Consider the following 26,523-nt stretch of genomic DNA (forward strand, 5'->3'; position numbering starts at 1 on the left):
CTGATTGGCTGGTAAGGTCAAATAGAGAGCCTTTTCCTTCTGTACAGTATAGGGGGGGTCTAGTGCTAGGGTTTATAAGTGCTTGCTATGAGTTTTGAGCAAGTGCCAGAGTGAGAAATGAATGGCTTGAGTGCTTAAGTTGAAAGTTTGTCTAGTTCCAAGGGAAAAATAGAAGAGACTTTGTGGAGCTGGGAGTAGTTATACCCTAACTAACTGGCGGTGCCTGGCACGCAAAACTGGGCAAATGCATTTTTTATAGCAGGGAAATGAAAGAGATAGAAATTAGACCAAAATGGCCAATAAACTACTAATTTCTGGGCTGAAATCACTCCTCCAGGGACAGATAGGCTGCTCAAAGCTCCCCTCTCTCACAGGTGAACAGAGAAACTTCCTTCTATCCAAGTAAGGTATGGGCAAACACAGAGATTTGTAACACAGCCTCAAATTCAGCACTAACCTGAAAACTGGACTATACTAGCTTAGAAAGGCATGAAACAAGTATTTTTTTGTTTGTTTTTATAAAAGAAAATAAAGCAGATACAATAAAAAAACACTTTAAATGCACAGAAAAGGATACCTTTTGTTATATATCTCAGATCAGAGTTGTAGTCAATGCCCCTAGTAATAATGTAGGAAGAAACACAAATACAGTAAAGGCAGATGAATAAAGTGCAATATACATACATATATATATATATATATATATATATATATATATATATATATATATATATAAACAATAGAAAATAAACAAATTTATTTAAACAAGTTACCCAATTAACCAGAAAAAAGCAAAAAACTGAGCCCTGTTCCAGCAGTCTTCAATCAGACAAGTTCCAAATGCACACTGCTGCCACTAGGATGCAGGGGAACCTTCTTCAAAAAGATGGCCTGGATCAGTGCTCAGGTTATATGAACAAAGCTAGATTCAGCAGGCCTGAATCTGGTCTGTGCTACAGCACCAAGGCGCACCAATTTCAGAAAGAAACAGTTCAAATAAGCAGGCACAATAAGCCCGTGTCCAGAAATTCCCAGCTCAGAAGTGCAGAATCCAGCTTCTCCTCCCACAAGAGTGCAGACCACAAGCCTTCGTAATGTAGAATAACTGGCCTGAAGCCCAAGTGCCTAAACCAGAACTAATACACTTTTAGAATAGCAGACACTCAGCCTTCAGTCAGCAATTCCCAGCTTAGAAGGATGTAAGCTACCTGTCCTGCCACAACAGTGCAGACCACAGACCTTCATAATGTAAAACAACTGGTCTGAAGCCCAAGTGCTTAAACCAAAAGACTTAGAATAACAGTTACAATTTAATCAGGCTACTGCCAAACAGTAATAAATGCAGGAGAATAAATAAAATTGAGTACTTTTAAGAAGAGGCAAAAGCAAAATAAAGTAGGAGGAAACACAAATACAGTAAAAGCAGATGAATAAAGTGCATTTTTTTTTTGTTAGTAAAGTGCAAGGAGAGAGGAAGGAAGAACCTAAGTGGGTTGGCCTTCTCAAATCCTCTCTCTGTATTAAGTAGAGTGAACACTAGACTCAAAATATGATCTTACTGTACTCGGTTAAGTGAGCAAATGAGATGGACCCAGGACGAGAGTTCAAATACACACTTACAGGAGGGGCGGGCAATTCCAGAGTCACCAAAACTAACACCAAGACAAGAATAGGGAGGGTGGGTGGGGAACTAACTGCAGAGAAACACACAGCACACTATTCAGTGAAACAATTAGGTAAAAGAAAAAAAATTAAATACAGTACTTTTAAAACTGCAAGTTTGCACTTAACAGAAGACTAAAATACAGTACTACAAGTTTGCACTTAACTTCGGCTTCTAATGCAGGTGATTGTAGCCAACCAAGTCTCGCAGAAATTGAGCATAAAAGGAATTCTCAAACTTTGTGTCTAGCACTTAAAAGTACAGAGGAAACCCTCTAAGTTAACAGTTAAATATCAGATAACAAAGAAGTGAGAAGACCACCACCCCCACTTACAGCAGAGAGACACACAGCACACTATTCAGTGAAACAATTAGGTAAGAGAAAAAATAAAATACAGTACTTTTAAAACTGCAGGTTTGCACCTAACAGAAGACTAAAATACAGTACTGCAAGTTTGCACTTAACTTCAGCTTCTAATGCAGGTGATTGTAGCCAACCAAGTCTCTCAGAAATTGAGCATAAAATGAATTCCCAAACTTTGTGGCTAGCACTTAAAAGTACAGAGGAAACCCTGTAGGCTAACATGTAAATATCAGATAACAAAGAAGTGAGAAGACCACCACCCCCTCTTACAGTAGAGAGACACACAGCACACTATTCAGTGAAACAATTAGGTAAGAGAAAAAAATAAAATACAGTACTTTTAAAACTGCAAGTTTGCACTTAACAGAAGACTAAAATACAGTACTGCAAGTTTGCACTTAACTTTAGCTTCTAAAGCAGGTGATTGTAGCCAACCAAGTCTCTCAGAAATTGAGCATAACATGAAGGCCTTCCACACCTCCCTTTTTCCATCTGTTGTGCAAGGCTGAGTGACTGATGTTTTTGACTGTATTTAAAATTAACCTGGAAATTATTTTTGCAAAGCACAAAAAACAGTATCAGGTCCTTAAAATAACATTTGCAGCTTTAACAATTATAAACTGATAGCATTCCTTGTTGCCCTTACGTTCTTTACATTTTTCTGCCTGAAATAAACATATGCTGCAAAAAATTCTTCTTTAAGCAAACTGATAATATGCTTTGGTGAACTAAATTGTTGTTACTAATAAGTACTTTATTTGTTGCCCTAACTTTATTTAGATTTTTCTGCATGAAATAAACATAAATTATTGTACATCTGTAAGCAAAATGATAATGTACTATAGTGAATTAAACTAATGTTACTAATAAATACATTCTTGCAAGTCCTTAAATGAACTGATAATGTATCACATTGAAATGGAAAGGCTGTTACTTATTATTAAATCAAACAGAAACCTCAGTGGCATTGTTTTTCCTGTCATAACTTCAAATTAAACTATATTAGTAATTTAACACTGCATTAACAATTATACTGTTCTGTGTGTAAATCCCCACCCACTTACTTACCATAGCCGTTCCTTAAGATGATGTCATTTAATTTGTTTCTGCACTACTGAATGCTACAAGAATTTATCATTACTGTCTACAGTTTTCTTGGCTAAATGAACTGAAACTGCATAAACTGTCACTAAGAATAGTAAATTGATCTTTACCATACTGTTTTATGGCATACAGTACTGTCTTTAATTCAGCTCGCTGAGCTGGTCTGTAATCTGATCTGGTGTGCATGGTAAACTACAATTTATGCTTGAAATATTTACATTCTTGAACTGTTTACATAGACACATTTATTACTAGACTTGAACTGATCTGATTGTGGAAGTTTACTTGTCTGTCCTTTACACAAGTATGTGAAATTTCTTTATATAGTATACACATTTATTACTAGAGTTGAACTGATCTGATTCTTGAAGTTTACTTGTCTATCCTTTATACAAGTATGTGAAGTTTTTTTATCTGGAAATTACTTGTCAGCATACACTTTTTTACCAGAGCTGAACTAATCTAGTTCTGGAACTTTACTTGTCTACCCTTTTTACAAATATAACAAAGGAGTTGAAACTGTGGCTTTAATAACATGTGATATTTATGATGCACTCTTTTATTCCATGCGATCTGAAATTTTGACTGTACTATAGTGAATGCACGGGTCTATATTAAATCAGTGAACGCTTAAAAATGTGAACGCTGATTTATCGACCCCATGTAAGTGACAGCTTACAATCCTGAACACTCAAAAAATAAACAAAAATAAAAACTTCAAAACATTACATAAAGTGAAAGGCTTCACCCACCACACCCCAATATGGGGGGGCTGTACCCTCCACACCCCCCTACTTAAATATACCAACTCCAAGATTGCACTACAGTGATAAAAATGGCAAAGTAATGGAGGTGGCCAAGCAATTTCTTTCCCAAGGAAAGAAATCGCTTATATGCTGTTTTGCTATTTTGCTGTTTCGTGCTTTCAAGTTTGATCAAGATGCATTCAAAGGATTTCGTCTTCGATTATATAATAGAAACCAGAATGCACTAAGACTACAGTGAAAACCCTCAGTCTAACATATAGGAATCCCAGTTAATAGTGGGATAATTAAAGTCGTCCATGAATGTGTTATTGGGCTGGATTGTGAGTGTTTCCAATAAGTTTAAATACATGGTATGGGTTTTCTGGGTCATAGAGGGGGATCTATAGCTTAGAAGGAAGTGGTATTGGATTTTGCCTATGGTGATTTAAACATGGAGTAGCTTGGGTGCATATCCTGTTTGGGTCTACTTCACTTTGTTGTAAGCTGACAATATCGAGTTTGATATTGTCGGCATGACAATATTGAAAGTGAAGAACATTGTGCAAGTAAACGGAAATCTCTGTAAGGGGAGATATCCATTTACCTCAATGTAGTGCAATCTCGGAGTTGGTATATTTAAGTAGGGGGGTGCAGGGGGGCTTGCCCCCCTGCCTACGCCATTTAGTTTTTTTTTATTTGTTTTTTTTTTTACATTTTTCGGTGTTTTACTTAATCAATCAATAAAGTTTGACCTTTATTGATTCAATTAAGTAAACATTCGATAACATGATATAGACACTCCTGTTTGACTAGCATTGATGCATATTTATTTTTTATGTAAACCAAGGCACCTGTCTGTAGCAGCTGGTCTAAATGTGTGGAAGGCATTATAACCTTGCATTCTCAGTGTGCTCTCAGTGACTTTAAACCATGTTTCAGTGACTGCACAGATGTCGGCAATCTCTAGTGTGATGAGAGCTTCTAGGGAGTGGAGTTTTTTTGGCACAGCTTGGCATTTTTTAAATATTCTGGAAGCATTTACTCATTTCCTTTGCCATGCCACATTATCTTTCAGGAGCCTATACAATGGTGCTGACACCACTTTGGTAAGACACCATCTCCCAGCAATAAGTAACCAAGCCAATAAATGCCTGCTGTTGCTCCTATGTTGGGGGGAGAGTGCCTCATGAATGACTTTCACTTTCTGTAAAAAAGAGTACATTCCCTTCTTAAAGGAGAACTGTACCCACAGACTCAAAAAAATGTTTATTTCATCATGGTTTGGTGTTTCCTACATTTTAACACCACTCTGGGACTATTTATAGGTTTTTAAATATTTTTATGTGTAATTTCTGAGTCTGACCACATAGGGTCTAGCATCTTGAAGTATTTCTGATTGTTTACTCTGCCTGTAAGTATCCCATAATGCAGTGCTCATCTGTAAAAAGGAACATCACGCAGACTTCTTTTTTCCTAAAGCTCCTGTCACTGTATCGATTTTACATGCAATACACTGCTGTATTTCAGTCAGTTAGTTTTAAGTAACATTTCATGCCGCTCAATGACTACTTAAAACACAAACAGTGCAAATGCTACAGAAAGGACTTTCATAGTAAAGTACTTTTCACTGCTGCTTCTTTTTAGAATGGCTAAACTGCATTTTTTTGTGAAGCCTGAATTGCACTACTTTGACTTGGCTCCCATCCCCCTTCACACTTAACTTCCCTAGCTGTCATAGTGCTAAGGGTAATTTGAGCTGTTACCTGCTGTGATTGACAACTCACAGCAGGAGACTTGACTTGTACTGTTTCCTTGTTCTAGCCTTTACTTTCTGTATGGGTAGGGGAAGAACCAGGGAGCTGTGACATCACAGCATGGGTGGGTTTTAGGACAGTCATGGTGATGTCAGTTTGGGAGTCAAATGGCCAGAAAACTACCTGTATTCAGTGGCTTTGATGACGTCAATGAATTGGAGACTGCAGCAAGGGTGGGATAAACGTTTTTTTGAAAGTGAAACCACCACAGTACAGTAAAGAAATGTTCTAGTGGAGAGAAACAGTCAATTTAAAATATTTTAAATGCTGTGTTGTTGTTTATTCATAGCAGGGACAATAAATAGGGAGAAAAAGGCCAGAGAAGTTGAGCATTTAATAACTAAATCCTGTTGTTGTCCTTCAACCTGGACATGTCTCAAACATACCAATCTGCAGTTTTCTAGAATTATACATTGATATTTAAACTCTCAGGTCATCATCTTGTAGTTGTTTCAACACTTTATGTAAACTACTGAGATGCTCAATTTCTGTCATTTCAGTATTTAGCAAATCGCTCCCAAGTTTACAACTTAATTTAAGTCCTTGAATAATTTTTAATAATCATAAAATCATCCAGTTGCACAAAAAGATTTAAATCCTTGAATGAGTTTTCAATTAAAGGGTATTCTGATAAATTATCTGCATAGGGAACATTGCTTCATGTTTTTGACGTAGTAAAACTATAGAACTAAGTAGTGATTTAGAGACGCTTAAAAACTACAGAGAGAAAAAGCTCATTAGCAATTCATCTCCATTTCTTTGAATCAAACACTTAATGTACATGTAACAAATACAGTCACAATTATAATTACACCTCCTCATGCACACATCCACCCACTCACAAAACCTCACAGTACTTACCTGTTGGAGAGCTAACAGACCTGCTGCTGCCATAGTCAGCAATGGATGTACATAAAGTGTTGTGGTCAGCCCTATAAAACAGCATAGTACAGCTTGTCTGTGAATTACTGTACCACACTATTTGGATCATGATGTGAGCCTCTAGGGCAGAGCATGTGGCTAATTTATATTAGCTGTGCCTCTGGCCTGACACCCTTGTATACAACATTATCCAAAAGATTGCAGTAGTGTTACTTTATTAGGTCTTCTTACCACTGTAGTTTTACAGCAGTCTTTGAATCACTTCCTCATAATACTTTGAGAAATCATGATAGAAACAGAATTGAACAGTGCATTTTGTGTTTCTGAATAACCCCCATTCTTTGAAAAAATAGCTGATACTGATCACACACCAAATATTGTACACAGACATTTGTGCACATTAGTTATTACACAGCTGTTAAGCAGCTACTAAATCTGGTTTAGAAAAAAAAAACTGTTCTGTTGCACAGCATTAATGTCAGTTGATCCACTCTGAAAGAAGAATATGTGTCAGTGCTTGTCGCCTGCTTATAGTAATTTTGTAATCATCAGAATGTAAATGCGCATTCTTCCATTCCAGCACAGCAACAGTCAGAAAAACCTGTTATATATGCTTACTAGACTAATAATGTATTCTGTATGGAGACTTTAAGGTGTTTATCTCCTATTTCCTTCATTCCTGTGGTAATGGTTTACTTTAACAAAACTGTGGTATGGTATTCTGTTTTACCAAAGTAACAGGTTTAACACCACACATTATGCCCAAAGCACCTATTCATATAAACCAAATCACTTGTTGCAGTTACTTAAACCCACATAATGTACACAGACTCATAACTTAAATGTTTTAAGTGTAATGTTAATTTTTGCAGTTATTCCTCTTTCACAAGGCTAATCTTTTACCTTATACTCCAAATGTAGATATTTTTACTTTTCATAGAATATTGTAGCCACTATTTCATCAAACTAAGGCAAACATTCACCTCTGCATGTAAGTAGTACCCCTTTAAGTGTCAAAGCAGCACTCTGTAAGCATTAAAAATATGAAACATTGAAGTATAATAAATAATGCTGCACTTATACTCTAGTTATGTTCTCTTTTATCATGTATAATAAATGAAGATGCACCTTTTTTCTTTTTGAGACCTTATTGAAAACATTGTCATTTGTTTATGAATTTATTTCTATTTGTTAACTAGAACAGTCTTAACAGGAACAGAGCATCTTTTCAGTAGAAATTGGTGGGGGTGGGGGGGGGGCTGCACAGACAAATCAATATATATAGCATAGTAAGTATACTTACTAACAAAAACAGAAACTATATTGTAGTGAAAACATGAAACAGCTACAATAAATTTAGTATGTACATTATATACATTTGTAAATGTATAAAGACACAGGAATAGTTTCAGGGGAATCAGTTTACTGCATTTTGACTCATACCAGTGCTAGCAAACCATAGGAAAAGACACAGTATCAAAAGCCTTTGATAGATTGAGGAAATACGAAACTACAATTTGATTATGAGTTCTGATACAAAATGTTACTAATGCTGCCTGCATCATATCCTGCTTGGAAATGATGTTGTGTTGGAGATAGCAGGTTATTGTCATTAAGGTGCTATATGTTTTCAGATATATTTACTACTTTTCAGAAAAAGTGTTAGTTTTGTAGTTCTATTTCAGTTGTACTTGACTGTGCCATTTTCAGAGCTTCTTAAACTATAGGTTACAACCCAATATGGGGTTGTGTAACTGAATGCTGGTGTCACAAAAAATTTGGCAACAGTAAAAAGTTTCTGGACACAGGGACTGCCCTTGCCAGACAGCATTTTGTCTGGAAAAATAAAATCATCTGTTGTCTTTTTAAGAACACCCTTTTTGTTGTAAACACAGATGCAGAAGACAAAACAGGTCGCAAACAACTGTTGCAAGGTGTTTTCCACATGCATGGAATTTGAATTTGTGTGTGTGTGTGTGTGTGTGTGTGTGTGTGTGTGTGTGCGTGTGTGTGTGTGTGTGTGTGTGTGTGTGTGTGTGTGTGTGTGTGTGTGTGTGTGGCTGCTATGTGACCTTTCTGTGGGCAAGAAAAGGAGCTTATACTCTCAGTTGATGCTAAATATATGAAATGTTTCACATCAGAAGTCTTTGGTAAGCTATGATTGCTGAACAGCATGAAAGGAAAACATTTGGGATGGCCATAAAAATCTTCTTATAAGTTGTCATGCATGAATCTACTGTATTAAATTTAGTGTTAGAAGAAAATATTATAAAACTTGAGTAGGCTTGACATGATTGGGGACTGGAAAGTTTGCTATGAAACTAAATTGTCAGACATATCATGGTAATGTTGTTAGAAATATCAGGAGTGCTACAGCTGCTTTTTTTTTAAAGGAAATGAAAAGAATTGAACCACAAGATGAGGTGTAATATAATGATAAACGTTGTTGACAGCATATGTGATAATATTTTGCTATATGTATTATAACCTTGTATATCCTGATTCAGACTAAAGAAGCAATAACATCTTGGAAGAGTTTAAAGTTGCAGTACATGTTACATTACTATCCTCGGCTTCATTAAAAGCATTATGCAATGAAACTATAAAAGATAATTTTAATAGCTTTAGAAGAATACAGACAGATGATCTCAGACTATATACACAACTTACATCGTATAATATTAATCATAATTAGTTTTTTTTCCTTGAAAACATTTTAGAGACTCAGTACTTCCAAGTATGGATCAGTCATAGGAAGTTAAATATCTGTCCCTATGGCATGACTGAAGTTAATTCTAAATTCCTAATCTAGTAAATTTAATCGTTAGTGATGCAGTAAGTTCAGAATCTGACAAATATGTTGAACAAACAGAGGTGACAAATCAGTATTACTTTCTTCCAACATATTAATGCCAGTTTCAACTTCTGCTAACATCTTTTTTGTTAAAATACCCTGTGTCTCATCTTCGTTAAGTGCTTCTCATTTCTTCTATGGAATCTTTCATTTCATGTATAGACTAAAATATTTAAGTGGATCATGCTTAGAAAGTACATCTTCTGGCAGTCCTGAATTTACCTTTCTGCTTTCTTGTATTCTCTCCTTCATGTTGATCAGAGATAACTGTTAACAACCTGTCACAGTAGAACTTTTGTTTGATTCAATTTTACTTTAATTTAGTTTAATTTATTTTAATTTATCTTGAATCTGAACCTTGTTGTTATGAATCAACAAAATAGTAGAGGCAACTAATGTGGGCATTAATCTACGATCCAGAAGCAAATGGGGGTGGGGTGCTGCAGTCCTGAGTATGTCCTCCTTTGGATGAGATGCCTAGAAACTATGAACCTGTTTTCAGTTTGCATCCATTCCCTATTGCAATATTACCAGCTTATCAATTTTTAATGTAACTTAGACAATTTATTCTTTAAGGGCATCAGGCACTGAATTTGTAGATGAAACACTGAAATATAAAGTTGTTTGCTAGCAGCAACTTTTTCATTACTTACAAATCTCTTTAATGTGGAATTATTCAGATGACTTTTATTTCTGCAGAGATTGTGCATATTGACTGATATTTGTAGATTGTAATGACAGAAGTTTGAGTAGACTTTTATGGTTGCAGTGTTCTGAATTGGGCAGTTTTGTTATTATTGGTTCATATATTTTGTTTTATTTCTTTACTGGAAAAATGTTCAAAACAAATTTAAAACATGGTCTAAAAAGTGGTGCTGTATAATAAGAAATGTTTTGAAATAAATTTGTTTTTTTATTATCAGTAAATGTATTATTTGTATACCTATTATTTCATATACCTATATATCCAGGATCAAGTAAAATTTTCTCTTGCAATAACTGGGTTGCGAGTGGAAAATGTTTAAGAAGCCCTGTTCTATATAACTTATTTTCCATAACTGTGGCATTTAGCCTGTTTGTAATTACAGACTTGTGGAACTGGAGCTTTACTGTTATATTAATAACAAGACATTTTACATTTGCATGTTTTGCCTATACCTCAGCTTTGTGTACAGAATCAGCCCGTTCCATATACTTTCTTAATTATTATGTATATTTATCAGTGATTTCCACACTTAAGGCAATCTCAAATATCTTGTAAATTTTTAAGTTTGAATAAAAAGCAGTTTTATTTAACAATCTGGTTGTAGGATTTAGCTATAGGATTTTGCTTATAAACTAGGTTTTGAAGTAAGCTTTATTTAGAAGCACCCATAGCATTGAATGATGTTACCATGTGCTTCTCCAAAGGAATGCTATTAAAACCATTTAGCTCTTTCTGTATATGCAAACCATGACTCAAACATGATGTGAAATTTACTGACTTTTTTGTTTTTGTAGGTGAGACAACAAAATCCTCATTGCCACATTTTCTTCTTTGTATGTTATCCATTTTGAAGAAACTCACATAGAGACTAAGAAATAGATCAACATCACATTATTTCCATGCACAGAAAAAATGTTACTTGGACATAAAAACATGGCAGGCTGACTTAATTCTCACATCTACTGTCAGGACTGTATACAGGCATGTGAGCTTTGAGCTAGTTATATTGCTGAATGCATCATAAATAACAAGACTGTTTAGCTTTATAACTTCCCTGTCCTGTAGAATGCATTGGCATATTCCCCACTTCTTGTAATCTTAATATATGTGTGTAGGCTGATTTTAATAGGTGGATCTGTGTCTAATATCTCTTTCTGTCCTGTATTAAGCTGTAGAGTCTACCCATATATAACCATCTATCCTTATTTCTGCTTCCTATTTCCCATAGAGCTATTCTTCATTTTAGTATCTAACAGTATCTACTATGGCTGAAGGAACTCATCTGCCCTTTGCAATTCATTTTCTCCATTAAACACTGCCAGATGAACCATGTGCTCTTTTTTCCTCATGCCTGCCTTGTGATTCCTAGCTTAGAAGAAGACCTGAACCATCCTGCTACACTACCCTAATACTAAATTCCAGCTCCATCCCCCAGCATGAAATCATACCAGGAGTGAAATTCTCCTTACTGTACTTGATAGTACACCAGTATTACAAATGAACTCTATTACTGCTACATGAAGAGTATGTAATGAGATTCCATAACAATCTATGTTAGTGAATCTCATTACCATCTCCTTGTCTAACATGACCATTGCTGAACTCTCCATGCAGCCATTAAATACACCTGAAGCTGTCTGTGGTTACACTGCCACCTGTATGTCAGGCAAGTGAATAAATGCCTGACAGGTGAAAAGCCTGTCATGCATTCATTGCCTGTATCCAAAACACTGGGTGAGCATGTAGGCAGAGTGTGCCAGGTAAGCACAGTTGGTGTGAAGTGAGTGACATTGATTGGAGTAATTTCCAATGTAATATCAGGATATCTCATTAAAAACTTCACTACATATTTGCATCGACCTTGGCCTCCCCACTGACTACTTCCCTTGTCCTGCAGAATAACTCCACCATACCTCTCAACCTCTTAGAGCAACAAATCTGGACAAAGTGATAAATAATGGGGGGACAAAGGCCCAAAAATAGGGACAGTTTTTAAATATTGTTCTTACAAACTTAGAACCATGATAGAATAACAGATTTTGTGTTTGCATGAATTTTCTGAAGGGCATGAAGTCTGAAACTCAAATGTCTGTTATTATTTTCAGACTTCAGTCTTTAGTGACTTGCCAATGATTTCCAGAAAACCACAATTTTATGAAAAAACAGACCAAAAATTTCAGGCAAAAATATGATATTCTGCAAAAATCTAAACACGATAAACATGATAAATCACACTGTCAGAAATTATTTTGCATTCAAAATAGTAGAATTCTTGCAAGTTAGCAGTTATGCAGACCTTATAAAAAATCAGCAAACATAACTATTACCCCAATCTTCTTGAATCCATGCTGTTTTCTTCTTCTTTTTGTCCAGGTCCCCTTCAAGAAACACATTACACCGAATGACATTTGACGACCTTTATTAAATTTCCAAAAGCATAAATGTTAATCAATATTCATTCATTTCAACCAAACATGATACAGGTGAAATAACATCCATGTAAAATTATCTTAGGACAGGACTGCGTAAACCTGCTCATCCTGATCAGTAAACAGCGTCCATACCTCCACTCACTTACTTAATTATGAAGCAGTGTACTCGCTCACTTCCATTACCATTTATTGCATTATACCATCAATCCAATAAGCAGCTTCACCCGCTTGCTTATATACTTATCAAGCAGCATAACCGCTCACTTTCATTACCATTTATTTCATTATACCATCAACCAAATAAGCTTCTTCCTCCACTTACTTATATACTGAAGCAGCATAACCGCTCAATTCCCTTTTCAAACTTATGGAATTGACCATCCAGCATCAGAGGGGGAACAGAAGAGGGCAAGCCTGTCCCTCTTCTCTGCTCTGTCCAAACTAAACATAACAATATCCCCACTAATAAAAGAGGGAGGGAGGGTGGGTAGCAAGTTCACACCAAAATGTGACTCTATTCCAGTTACACTTGCCTAACATCCTTTAAGTCCCTCCCTACCTCACTTCCTCCCAAACCTCATCCATTCCTATTTAAGCCTATCCTCCCCCTATCCTCCCAATTCCTACTACTCTAACTAACCCCCCACCTTGAAGATGTCCCTGGACAAAATGGTCTGTTCCAAATCTCATTTATCCAGGTCCCTTTCAAGAAATACATTACACCGAATGACATTTGACGACCTCTATTAAATTTCCATAAGCATAAATGTTAATCAATATTCATTCATTTCAACCAAACATGATACAGGTGAAATAACATCCATGTAAAATTATCTTAGGACAGAACTGTGTAAACCTGCTCATCCTGATCAGTAAGCAACATGTATACCTCCACCTACTTACTTATGAAGCAGCGTACCTGCTCACTTCCATTACCATTTATTGGTACTTATCAAGCAGTGTACCTGTTCACTTTCATTACCATTTATTGCATTGTACCATCAATCCAATAAGCAGCTTCACCTGCTTGCTTATATACTTATCAAGCAGCATAACTGCTCACTTTCATTTCCATTTATTGCATTATACCATCAACCAAATAAGCAGCTTCCTCCAATTACATTTGTACTCAAACAGCGTAACCGCTCACTTTCCTTTTCAAACTTATTGAATTGACCATCCAACACCAGAGGGGAAACAGAAGAGGCAAGCCTGCTCCTCTTCTCCACCCACCAGCCAGGCCAGGCTGTTCCCCCTCTCTGTGGGACACTTCCAACAAACTAAAAACCATTATGGCAACCGGCCAAACATCATTCGGTGAACCCCATCTCCACTAATTAAGGTAGGTAGAGTTAACTCCTAAATCCCTATCACATAACAAAGTAAACAGTTACTGAAACAAGTGAAAACAAAACACTGACCCTTCACCTATGCTAAGATAACCTAACATTGCACTGCACATGAGCTAAATAATCTTCACTTCATGACCAATGGCAGCTCCACAATGACTTCAAGGGCATTATAAAAAACACGCAGAGTCAACATCCCCCCATCATGCCACATTGCAACCCCATTTACCACCCAGTCCAGTAATAACCAAATGAGCTCTTTTTAATGCCAGAGCAATAACTATTCTAATGACTCCCCCCATCACTACTAACCAAAATAGTATCATTAAACTCCCATTGTCTAGCAATCCTGCCATCACACTAACAATCTCTTGCAAGTCATAAACAGCTCAGCCATTACGGCATTCTAGCAACTCAACAAAACAAGGCATACTATTTCATTATTAAACCCAATTGCCTACCATCATACCAGTGATATCTCTTTAACGCAGGTGCAATATCAATCCAGGCATTAAAACAACTAGCCTTTATAACATTAAATGATTAAACAACCATCATGGCATTGTTAGCAGCCCAACCACCATCAGCCCTGTAAGTTCCATATTGGCGAACCTCTAGCTGTGAAATAACAACCACTGCACCACTGCATCCCATGATGATTAAATAGTAGAACTCACAATTCTACCATGGATTGTACATTATCCTATCTCACAAATCAGATGAAGTCATAAAATATTAATACTTATTCTAGAGTAAACAAAAAGTTGGTTGTGCTTCATCATCCTGGACAGTCACGAGTTTATTCTTCTTCTGGATTACTGTGCTTGCCTTTTCACCTATCTATTTCTGATTACTCACCCAATGACCCCACCGCTTAATCGACACCAAAGCATGATCATCTGCAAATTCACTGTATCTCACCACTGGAACTTGGCACACCATCATCTACAAGAATAGGACAAAATTAAACCCTCTAATAGGAACGAGAAGGCTCCACCTTATACCCACCTATTCCAAATTACAGCCACAGCATTCCAAGACCCCATCTGCAAGAAAGAAAAAGACATGTAAAACATCAAAATACATAACACATTCCAAGACATCATCATGGACAACCTATCATGTCAACCTGGGAAGAAATGTACCACCGACACTCCCATCTATGACAAAACAGCCATAAGTGAAGCAATGCCTTCTATGACCCTTTCAGATACCCAATATAAATTTAACTACCAGTGGAATATATTAAAAGTAAACCCCACATCTGAAGGGACCTATCCCTATCCACAACTTGGGTAACTTTGCAATTCTAAACCACCAAAACTTTGGACATGCTACACTTAAAGAAATCCCCGGTTTACCCAATTTCTGCATATAAACTGTAGAACTCCGCAGATGAAAAGGTTAGGTCTGAAAGATAAAATCTAAACAAGTAAGGGCCAAGGACAGAGCCCAGCTGCTGTATGATACTTGCCATGTCCTATTTATCAGCCATGCAGCTATCCATCTTATCAAAAGTACCTCAATACCTAGTTGTACTAATTTATTGATCAGTGTTACATATATGACCCTAGAAAATGCTGAAGTTAACTCTATATGAATTACATCACAGCACAATCTTTCATTAATAGCTGTTATTATATTGTTATAGACCCTCATGGTAAAGTTGTACTACTCCCCCGCAATCTGTTTTCAACATATGCAAAAGCAGCCATAACTAAAGCTATGCTTCCAATAACTCCCCAGTCGAATATGTTAAACTAAACCCTACACATGAAGGGACCTAGCAATATCCACAACCTGGGTAACCTTGAAATTCCAGACCACATCCATTAGTACCCTGTATAAGTGAAGCTAACTTATGTTGTAAAGCCATCTGCCTAGCTCTTAACCTTCCATCTCCAGATGAGGCACACTAAACACATAATGTGGAACAAATGGACACAATGCACACTGTAGCTGTTACAGTTAACAGCATACTTGTTGCCCTATCACAATGCTTTATTAGTGCCAGTGGTTAGAGAACAGCACACTCAATGAGGCCCACTCTGAAAGCTGTAACACAATTTCAAACTTTACACCCTTCCCAGGTTCTCTGATGTATGTGAATGTATTGTCTTTATCTCATGTTGTTGTCATAGAGCTTTCCTCCCTGGGACTCCATTGAAAACAGGTTTTTCTTGGCCCAATGGACCATCTCAGTATACAAAACTGCAAAATAAATAATAAATAAACATACAAGTTTTGATCAGTTACAAAAATACAGCCTAATATACATGTATACATCCAGCAGGACCTACTGTTGATGCATTTTTAACACAAATAACTTTACAAATATATTTTTAACTCAAACATTTGAACCAATCAGTGTGATGGTTAGAGAACATAAAAGAATCAGGGACAAGTCCAAAACTCAGGGACACCTTTAAAATGTTAACGGTTTAGAGTACCAGCTCACACCACTCCGCCGACCCCAGTCATTTATGTGGCAATGTGTTCACTTTGCCCTCCCTTTTGTATAGGCACCTCCATCAAAATTTACAAATATTGTCATATTATGCAGCCAGGGAATTTAAAGTGTTTCAAACTCTTATATTATTGCTACTTCCCCATTATGTTTTTTTTACTACCAGTATGTTTTGCTAACTCTCAGATGTGAGAACGACAGGAGTTAGATTTGAAGGAATACAAGTGCTTAACTTAGTAATACTGACCCCAAACCATCTGCCTGGGGTTAAAGAATTGATCCATTTTACCAGGAGACAGCTGAAACATTGAAATATATATACATAATTTATGTATTATTTATTTACATGTTAATGCTTCTATTATCTAGCTGTAAATTAATTAGTCCTACCCAGTCTCAACCCAGGACCCTGTACACTATAGTGCAATGTACTACTACACTGTGTCTGCTGTAGCTCTTTAGAGTATGCTGAGAAAACTGCTGTTCCCAAAACATCCCCACAGTATTATGGACCCTTAAGCTGTACGTGTACTGAACCATGACTGAAAAACACAGACCAACGTTCTCACTTGCTCAGAGCCTGTGAAAACTATCAGGGCTTCACATTGAAAAATTACCTCAACTGAACCCGAGCAAGATCACTACCACCACTAACAGTATAAGAACTCCGAATTTTCTGAGGGTATGAAGTCTGAAACTCAAATCTCTATCATTATACTCTGATTTCAACCCCAATACTTGTCAAAGATTTGCCAAAAAACACACTTCTATGAGAAATGGACCAGCATATGGGGCAAAATGTGGCCATTCTGCAAAAATCTGTACAGTTGAGAGGTATGAGTCACTGTCTCAGCCAATCCAACCCGACCCGAATCCTCTAAAAGACAAAACATCTGAAACACCACTGCACCACCACCCAATGACTTCCAAACAGATTATCCCAGTAATCCACAAACACCACAAAGTTCAGCAAGGATCACTAAAAACACCAACAACAACCAGATAGCAAACTACGCAAAGCAGGGCCACCTCCACCACGACCACACCAATTAAATTGTGATTACGAGAGGCCACCTCCCCAACCCCCTTTGTTAAAGCGTGCTCTCATAAAATGGAGTGTTCATTAGACATATTTGGTGACCTGGATGCAGTGGTGTGCAGAAATGAACTGAAGGTTCCAGTAATAGTTTGGCTGTCTTGGGAACATAAAGCTGAAACATCTAGCAGAGACCCCTACTGCACCATCAAGGCGTGGGAAAGCATCCATGAACAACTTGCAGCCCGCAAACCATTCACAGCTTGACTGATATCTGGCCCCTCAGCAAAATCCAGGCATCTCTAAGGTGTCAAATCATACCACTCAACCCCTCAAAGTGAAAAACCTGGACAAAGACACAATAAAAGTGAGGCAAGTATCGGGACTAAACATTACTCTTACAGACTTAACACGTTATACCTTGGCATGAATTATTTGTAAAGACGGGAAGTATGGAATGCAGAACAGGTTGTGTATTAGAATAACTTGTCATCACCATCTGAAAAGCAGAACAGTTGGCTTGAATTTCTAAATGCAGGAAGTTTGAAGCATGAGGAATGGGTATGCATTACATGAATTATCTGAAAGGGAGGAAGCTTGAAACACAAATGTCTGTCTTATTTGCAACTGCAAACCACCATTTTGAAAATTATCCTCTAAGCCTGTGAAAGGAGCACCAAAAAAAAAAAAAGAAAGACTACAGTAGAGCCATCATTTAACCATCCCCTGTTGCACTGTTCATCACATCTAAACTGTATATCTTTACACAAAGCTTGCCAAAATGGGAAAACAAAGACACCAAACAGAGAGCTTGAAAATATCGGCCCATAACTACCAAGTAACGGGTACACATTTGGACCTTCCTTATCCCTAGCACTCTATGCGCATGCACAACCAACCAGTGATCACTCACGGCCATCTCGCAACCACAGAAACCCATTTCTGCTGCTGAAACAAAAAGCAATACAACAAAACAAACCACCTTGAATATTTACTGCACAACCACCACTGACCGCCAACTTCCCATTCACGTCACGCCAAGTAAACCTGCCATTCTAACCATAAAGTACAAAAAAAAAAATGATGAGATGCTCTGCATGGCCCCTGCAAAGCACTGACTACCCAAAAGCAAACTAGAGACCATTATTGTCACTTAGCTGCCGAAAGCACAATGACACTCTCATAGCCTTTTGAAGTAAAGCAAATAGCAATGTCTGATGGGTACGCAGTGTGGGCCTACAAGTATGTCATTAATTTTCAAGTCTCCAAAGATGTGCCGCTACCTACTGGAAAACTGATGTTTTATGAGAAACAGACCAAGCCTCAAGGCGACAACTAGAGGGCCTGCATAGTTTTGTATAGTGTAGAGGTATGGGTTCATTGCCGCTACAACCAGCAATGCTTGTGGCCACTTTTCAACCTCACAGCCAACAAGGGGAATCAAGCCACACAACTACAAAGTCTGCTCAGCTGCTTACATGTTTTAAGTGCAAAACAAGGAACAAAAACAAGGCTGCCAATAAACCAAGGCTGCCGATACGCACACTACATTAAAACCTAATCAAGAGACCACACCAGACAACACCCTAAGTCCCAGCCAAACCTAGACCAAAATATCCCCTATGTAGACACACATATCCCCTGCCTATCCCCTATTTCTTATATAAATATAAATATATATATATATATATATATATATATATATATATATATATATAAACATGCTAATACCACACCCTAAGTCCCAGCTATGTTATATATACAGACCACCTGCCACTAACCAGCACCCCGAGGCTTACCTCTTCACCCAGAATACCTATAGGTCATCATGGGCACACCTTACCTTAGCAAGTTCATGCCAAAGTGTGACTCCTGTTCCAGTTACACTTGCCTAACATCCTTTAAGCCCCTCCCTATCCCTACCTCACTTCCTCCCAAACCTCATCCATTCCTATTTAACCCTATCCTCCCCTATCCTCCCAAATCCTGCTACTCTAACTAACCCCCACCTTGAAGATGTCCCTGGACAAAATGGTCTGTCCCAAACCTCATTTCTCCTTTTGGCTGCTTCCATTAGGGGTCACCACAGTGGATCACTGGTCCACAGAACGAGTGCAGTAGAGTTTTACAGTGTTGATTTGCCAGCCCAGCACCCAATCTTCCTCAGAAGGCACACACACTCACACCTAAGGTTGATTTAGAATGTCCAATCCACCTGCAGCATGTCTTGGGAATGTGGGAGAAAACCAGAGCACCCAGAGGAAACCCACACAAACACGGAGGACATGCAGACTTTGCACAGAAGGCATCCTAGCCAATAATTGAACCAGAGAACTTCTTGTTGTGAGGCAACAATGCTAACCGCTGCACCAGTGTGCCACCCAAATCCACGCTGTTTCATTATGTAGTATTATTTTTTACTACCTTCTCATTAGCGCATTTTGTCATGAAATAATAAATTAATTCTTATGCTTGCTTGTATATATCACTTACTTTTAATCACATTACTTACAGAGCAAATGGGTGCATCTTATTAGAAAGAACAATTTTAGTAATATCTCTTATCCTATCTCATCCATTTATTCCACAAGGTTTACATTCATATAGACAAATTACACAAAATATGTAAAAAACCATTGCCGGAGTAAATGAAGTTTGAAATAACGGTTATTCAAAATGTCAAATTCAAGGAATCGTGACATGCAACATTCGAATTTTCATTTTTTTAATGTAGTTTGTGCACACTCAAAACCCAAAACCTACCAAATGTGAACTATATATATAAATAATGCTGACCTCACATAAATGAATGTCAAGCTCCATTTACTCAAACTGAACTCAGTTAAATATGGTTTGACATTTAAGTAAGTCAATTAAGTGCATTTGAGTAAATAAAATGCAATGTCATGCAATTCTACAAACGAATGTAAACCATTCCACAATGCCTTAATTCTATTAACCATACAACATATTTTTAAAATATGTTATCCAACTTTATTCCTCTTACCAGACTCCACAGCTTGTGATGCACACATTTAAAAGGTGCTTCATCCAGCCTTTTAAACTTTCTGTCATCATCCAAGCAAGGACTACTGACATATTTCCTAAAAAGAATGTATTGCTGCAGATACATTCCCGTCTCTATTTGTCACATCACTCTCCTTGATATGTTGCTTCCTGTATATTTGTGCTTTCTGCGTCATGGCTTCCATTTTAACTAGTATTTTCTAAGATCAGGAACAATCCGAGATAGTCCTTATTCATACAACATACTGTCATTCAACCTTGCTAGCATATTGGACTTCCAAGATGGCTGTACACTAAGTAACAGCTTAATTTTAGTTCTCCCAGTATGAAAAAAGAAATTCAGAAAAAGAGAGAAAGTTCTTTGTGGTTAAATTTCAGGTACTGTTTAGTAAGTGAACTGCCTGGATGCCAGCAAAGAAGAAATTTAGAGAATGTGAAAGAAAATCAATCACAAAAGGTGAGGAGAAAATGCTGTCTAGGAAGAATCTTGCACTCACTTATCCAAACTCTAAAAACCATTACACGTACAAAACAGTCTTTAAATAAAAATTAAAAAAATGACCAGCCATTAAGCTTCTTCCCATTGACAGTGTAGCTCAAATATTTAAAGAAATAGTAATAGCAACCTAAAGAAGTTAAAAAACACAAAAGTATTCCTATATAATACAATCTCAAATTGGTTGCAGCAGTCAGTGAGTCAGAAGTGTATATAAAAAAACCTTTGCAGACAACTGTCATGTTCTTTCTATGTAAGACATCCTCACATCTGTTAATTCATATGCAATTTCAACACTGTACATCATATCAGATGTTAAAATGGCAGAATGAATACATTCAACCTAAAAAGGAGCAAGTAAAGAACATAAACTAACGCCATCAAAACATAAGCTGTCATTCAGCACTTTAGAATCAGCATTAGGCTTTACAGCATTCCATTGGATTTACCTTTAACTCAAAGGACTTCAAATGAAACACAGATTCTGTGATGCAGTGTGAATGTAATGAATCATTCTGCTATATAATGCTAGCCCATCCCTAAGCTGAAACATGACTTTAGCTGTTAAGATAACTCAAAAATGTCAAACAGAAGCTCGGGAGTACTATCTATAGGAGTATTATTAGTCACCATGGAGGTTCAATCGTTATTTACAGTAATACCCAGTCTACAGGGTATTGAAATGGTGACGAGCTTTTGTTAAAGTGGAGTGAATATGACTTAGTCTTTGTTGACCTCCTTTGTTTTTGGAAGTAGTTTTAGAGAATAATTATATGTTTGAGGAGGAATATTATCTGCAGATCTGGTGCAGCTGTGGGCACTACTTGTGCCCATAACTATGCCAACATTGGGAAACCAGAGTTGTTCTACCTGTGTCTCAGGTCCAGTTTTACCAAAAATTTGTGAATGATTTATTCCTCATTTGGGGTGGGTTACAATGTGATTTGGATGTTTTGTATCTATGTTGAATGACAATACCTCATTTCTTAAATTTACGGTGAAGACTTCATTTGAAGGAGTTGAGTTTTTGAATGTCCTTGTTAGTAGACACCCATGTGGATCCTTTGCCACTGATCTTTACATGAAGGAGTATAGTAAGATATCTTTACTTCATTGCTCTAGCGTGCACCCACAACACATTTTTAATAACATAGTGAAGGGACAGGCCATGAGGTTGTCTAAGCTTTGTGCTGATGATACTATTTGTGATGCACATTTGAAGCAGAAGTTAATTTGAAAAGAAGGGATATATCGAGAATGAGATTGATAAGGGTGTGAGGCACACAAGAGCAAGACCATATTTTTTCCAAGCTTTGAGGGAGGTGGAGAGAACTAATGAAGGTAGTATGGTCACCATTCCATATAGTAGTCATATACACCTGTTTAAAGAGATTTATCATAAAAACTCGGGGATTTTACAGCTGGATGAGAAAGTTATAAGGGTGGCTGGAGCCCACCGTAGGTTTAGATATAAGAATAAACCATCACTCGAACATATGTTGTGTTACCCTGATAGAACATCACATCATATCAAGGATAGTATTCCCATGGGGACTACTACTTGCAACAGCTGTAATTTCTGTTGCTTTATAGAGTGTGGAGGGATGTTTAGGCACCTAGACACAGGAAGAGTGTTTAAGTTCAAAGTGAAGGCTGATTGCAATAGTAAAAATGTGGTTACTTAGCCTGCTGTGTGGCTTACCCATGTTTTTATGTGGGCAAGATCAACAAGAGGTTATGTGAGAGAATACATGACCATAGTTATTGTACAAAGAGGAAATTAGAATGTGGTGCTTTATCCAAACATACTTTGAATACAGGTGATTCTCATACCTTTCAGTTTCAGGTTATAGATATGGTTTATGACCACCTGTGAGGAGGTGATTTGGTCAGTTGTACAGAGACTTTGGAGCCCTGAAGGATTGTTAGACTTATGGCACATAAGGGGTTGGGGTTGGATGAATTTGTGCCAATTAGACCAGCCCTGTGAGCTAGGAGACGAAAGAGGTGAACGCAGTATGGTGACTAGAATGTTATATTTTGAGTGGGTTTAGTAGGTTTAGCCTTAGCTAACTAGGACACCAGACTTATTTCTATATATTTAAACCTGAATATGTTGACGGTTGTTCCAGACCATCTATATATGTGAGATGGGCAAATTTTCTTTGTAGTAAAATCTGTCAGTTTAAGGTTGAGGTTACATTCTTTGGCATTAGCAGTTAAAGTGATATATTGTGAAGTTCACCTTTGAAATTCAACTTTACCTCCATAATCTGAACTCAGTGTTAATAATCCATAGTTGCCAGCTCATTTACTGTGTAACACCAATTGTTTGATAATCAATTATTGTCTACTTTCTACTAATTTCTCACATACTGTATGTAATCTCCTTTTAATGTACTTGTATGTAATTCACCTTTTAATGTATTTGTATGAATTCACCTTATAACTGTACTTGAAATGTATATCACACTGTGGAGCTTTTCTCCCTGGGCCTCCACTGAAAACGGACCCGTGTCCAGTCGGATTTTCCCAGTAAACAAATGAAAATAAATAAAATAAATAAATAAGTTGACAATAGATGGCACTGTGGGTAGTTCATTTGAGGCCAAGCTTAACAGAGCAGTAGTGTTTGTTAGTTTGGCCTGTGATTGATGACAGAGTTGTGTTGTTCTTGTGGAGTCTGCGCTTGCAGTGAAGTTATGAGTGTAGGACTGAACCATCCTTCCTATGACGTGTCCTGAATGTAAATTCCATGGATAGTTGATAGATTTAAGATGCAGTTTAATAGTTTATTACTATCAAGAGCCATAGGGCGTGTATGTATGAGTATTCCTCTTTTAGGAATGAGTTAGTTTTATTTAGTGTTATGTTTTATTGTGTCTTTTTTATGTGAGTTTTACTGTTAGTAGACCTGAGCTTCTGTTTGATATTTTTGAGGTATTTTAACAGCTAAAGTCATATTTCAGCTAAGGGATGGACTAACATTATATAGTGGAATACCTGATTACATTCACACAGTGCATCCTAGAATCTATTCTTTCATATGGAGTATTTTGAGTTAAAGGGAAATCCAAAGGAATACTGTAAAGCCTAATGCTGATTATAAAGTGCTGAATGATGACTTATCTTTTGATGGGGTTAGTTTATGTTCTTTACTTGCTCCTTTTTAGGTTGAAGGTATTCTTTCTGCAATTTTAACATCTGATATGATATACAGTGTTGCAATTGTTTATTAATTAACAGATGTGAGGATTTTTATATAGAAAGAACATGACATAGTTGTTTGCAATGGTGTTTTATATGCATTCGTGACTCACTGACTGCTACATCCAATTTGAGATTTTATTATATAGGAAATTTTTGTGTTTTTGTTTTCATTATGTTGTTATTTTAACTTCTTTAGGTTGCTGTTACTGTTTCTTTAAATATTTGAGCTGCATTGTCAGTTGGAAGTAGCCTATTCACTGATCAATTTTTGAATTTTTATTTAAGTACTATTTTGGATGTGTAATAGTTTTTAGATTCTGAAGAAGCAAATGGGGTTCATGAAGTGCTTGCTCAAATAAAGTATATTAAGTTTTATTGGTCATGCTTTGGTGCAACTTCCTTTTTTTGTTATTGAGTCAGTTACTTTTGTGTGTAATAGGGAATTAAAGTAAACAGTTGGCCTTTTTTTCTTCTTTCTTTCTTCTTGTTCAGTTTTAAGAAATGTAGGCATTGGAATGTAAAAAGAAAAGAAAGCCTGGAAAAAGGAGCATGATATAGTAAAATTGATATGCTTTTTCTTTATTTTGAATAGGGGGAATAGTTGGATTAAGGGCCTTTGCTTGGTCTAATAGCAACTTTTATTGGGAAGCAAGTAAATAAAGGAACACTGAATGTAATGAAAAGTTTTCCTCTCGCAAATAAATTTTCACAATGCAACATGATTAGCTTTTAGCTGAAGGCAACTGTGTATCTGGTTCTAGTGTGCCCATGGGGCAATAAAAGCAGAATGCTTTTTTCAGTGGCTAAAAGGTAAGGTTTTCTGAAAGCATTCAACTTGCTTTCTATATCTGGGAGAGGAATAAAGATAACACAAAAATAGACATCACTTAGTGTATGTAGAAGCACAGGCTGTATCATGTGTCTTAGCATGGATGACCTTTATTACAGGTCACTTTAAGCCTGTGAGTGTAGCTGTCATTCTGGGGCAATTGTTCCTGTTAAGAGGGTTAAACTTCATTATTTGAAGATGTACCGTCTTTTCTGTTTGTATTGAGCTAATAGGTTATAGGGGTGTTCTGAGGGTGTTTTTTTTGTGTTTGAGGGTATTCATTAAAACAAAAAGTCTCGTAAGAGGTGTCATAAGTTCAAATGGATATGACAAGAAACAACTGTATGAAAGCTCAACCTTCCCAATGTTAATGTATGCATGTAACACAAAAGCTGAAACTAAACATTTAAAATAAAAGCTGTTATACATAACAGGTTGGAATAATAAATAACTTCTTATCATAATGATAACACTTTCCATACTATATTTAAATGTGAATGGTTTCACAGGTATATACAAAAAGGAAAGAGTAGTGAACTATATTGAAATGCGGAGTGCAACTAGTTATGCTACAGGATACACATTTGCAATGAACTGAACATGTACATTTGATAAAGAAAGGATTTCAGTATGGTTATTCAGCAGAATATCTGGGACAAAAGACAAGGGGAGTACTTGTATTAATTGCTGACGTAGCTGTGATAGTGATAGAAGAGGAAAATATATAATGGTAGATTTGTAGTAGTAAGGGGCTACTGCCAGGGGAAAAAGATTACACTGGCGTGTATTTATATTCCACCTAAAGCTGCTACAGTGGAGATTAATAAAATTCTGGGAAATTATCAGCTTTCAGCAGGGAACATTACTTATAGGTGGGAACTACAATTTGATTTACAACAGTGAGGATGTATCTGGGAAGCTTAGAAGGGAAAATATAACAAAAGAGGGTAGATTTTTGCAGATGTTTATAAAAATATTTGGTATGGAAAATGTGAATTCAGTGGTAGGAGCTCAGAGAGAATTTACATATTATTCCCCAAGGTGCAAAAATGGGGCTAGTCTAGACAGAAATTTTATTGCACAGGAATATGTCCATTTAATTGAAAGTTTTAATATGCAGCCAATAACTATTTAAGATATTTTACCAATAATAACTAAAATAAAAATGCTTGATAATGAAATAAAAATGAAATGCTGGCATTTCTCCAGCAATTTGTTAAGCAGAGAATTTAAGGAATGCGTACTGGAAATTATTCGAGTGTTATTAGGGAAGATAGATTTTTTTTTCAAAAAATATAGGTAGGGAGTAGGATAAAGCAAAAGTAGAGTTTAAAAATAGGGTAGCAACAACCTTACAGGATATTATATTTATATAAAGTAGCAGAACGTATTATAAGAACTAAACCAATGTGAGAATGGTGAATGGAGATTCTGCTGATAGGGATGACTGCAATTAGTAGTACAGAGAATAAACTGGAAAGCAACCAAGGTATTGGGAGCAAATAATTAGAGAGGGAAAGGTATTAGAATGGGAAGAGGCCAAG

Source organism: Protopterus annectens, chromosome 6.part0 (genome assembly GCF_019279795.1).
Source record: "Protopterus annectens isolate FY-2018-M chromosome 6.part0, PAN1.0, whole genome shotgun sequence".
Taxonomy (NCBI): domain Eukaryota; kingdom Metazoa; phylum Chordata; order Ceratodontiformes; family Protopteridae; genus Protopterus; species Protopterus annectens.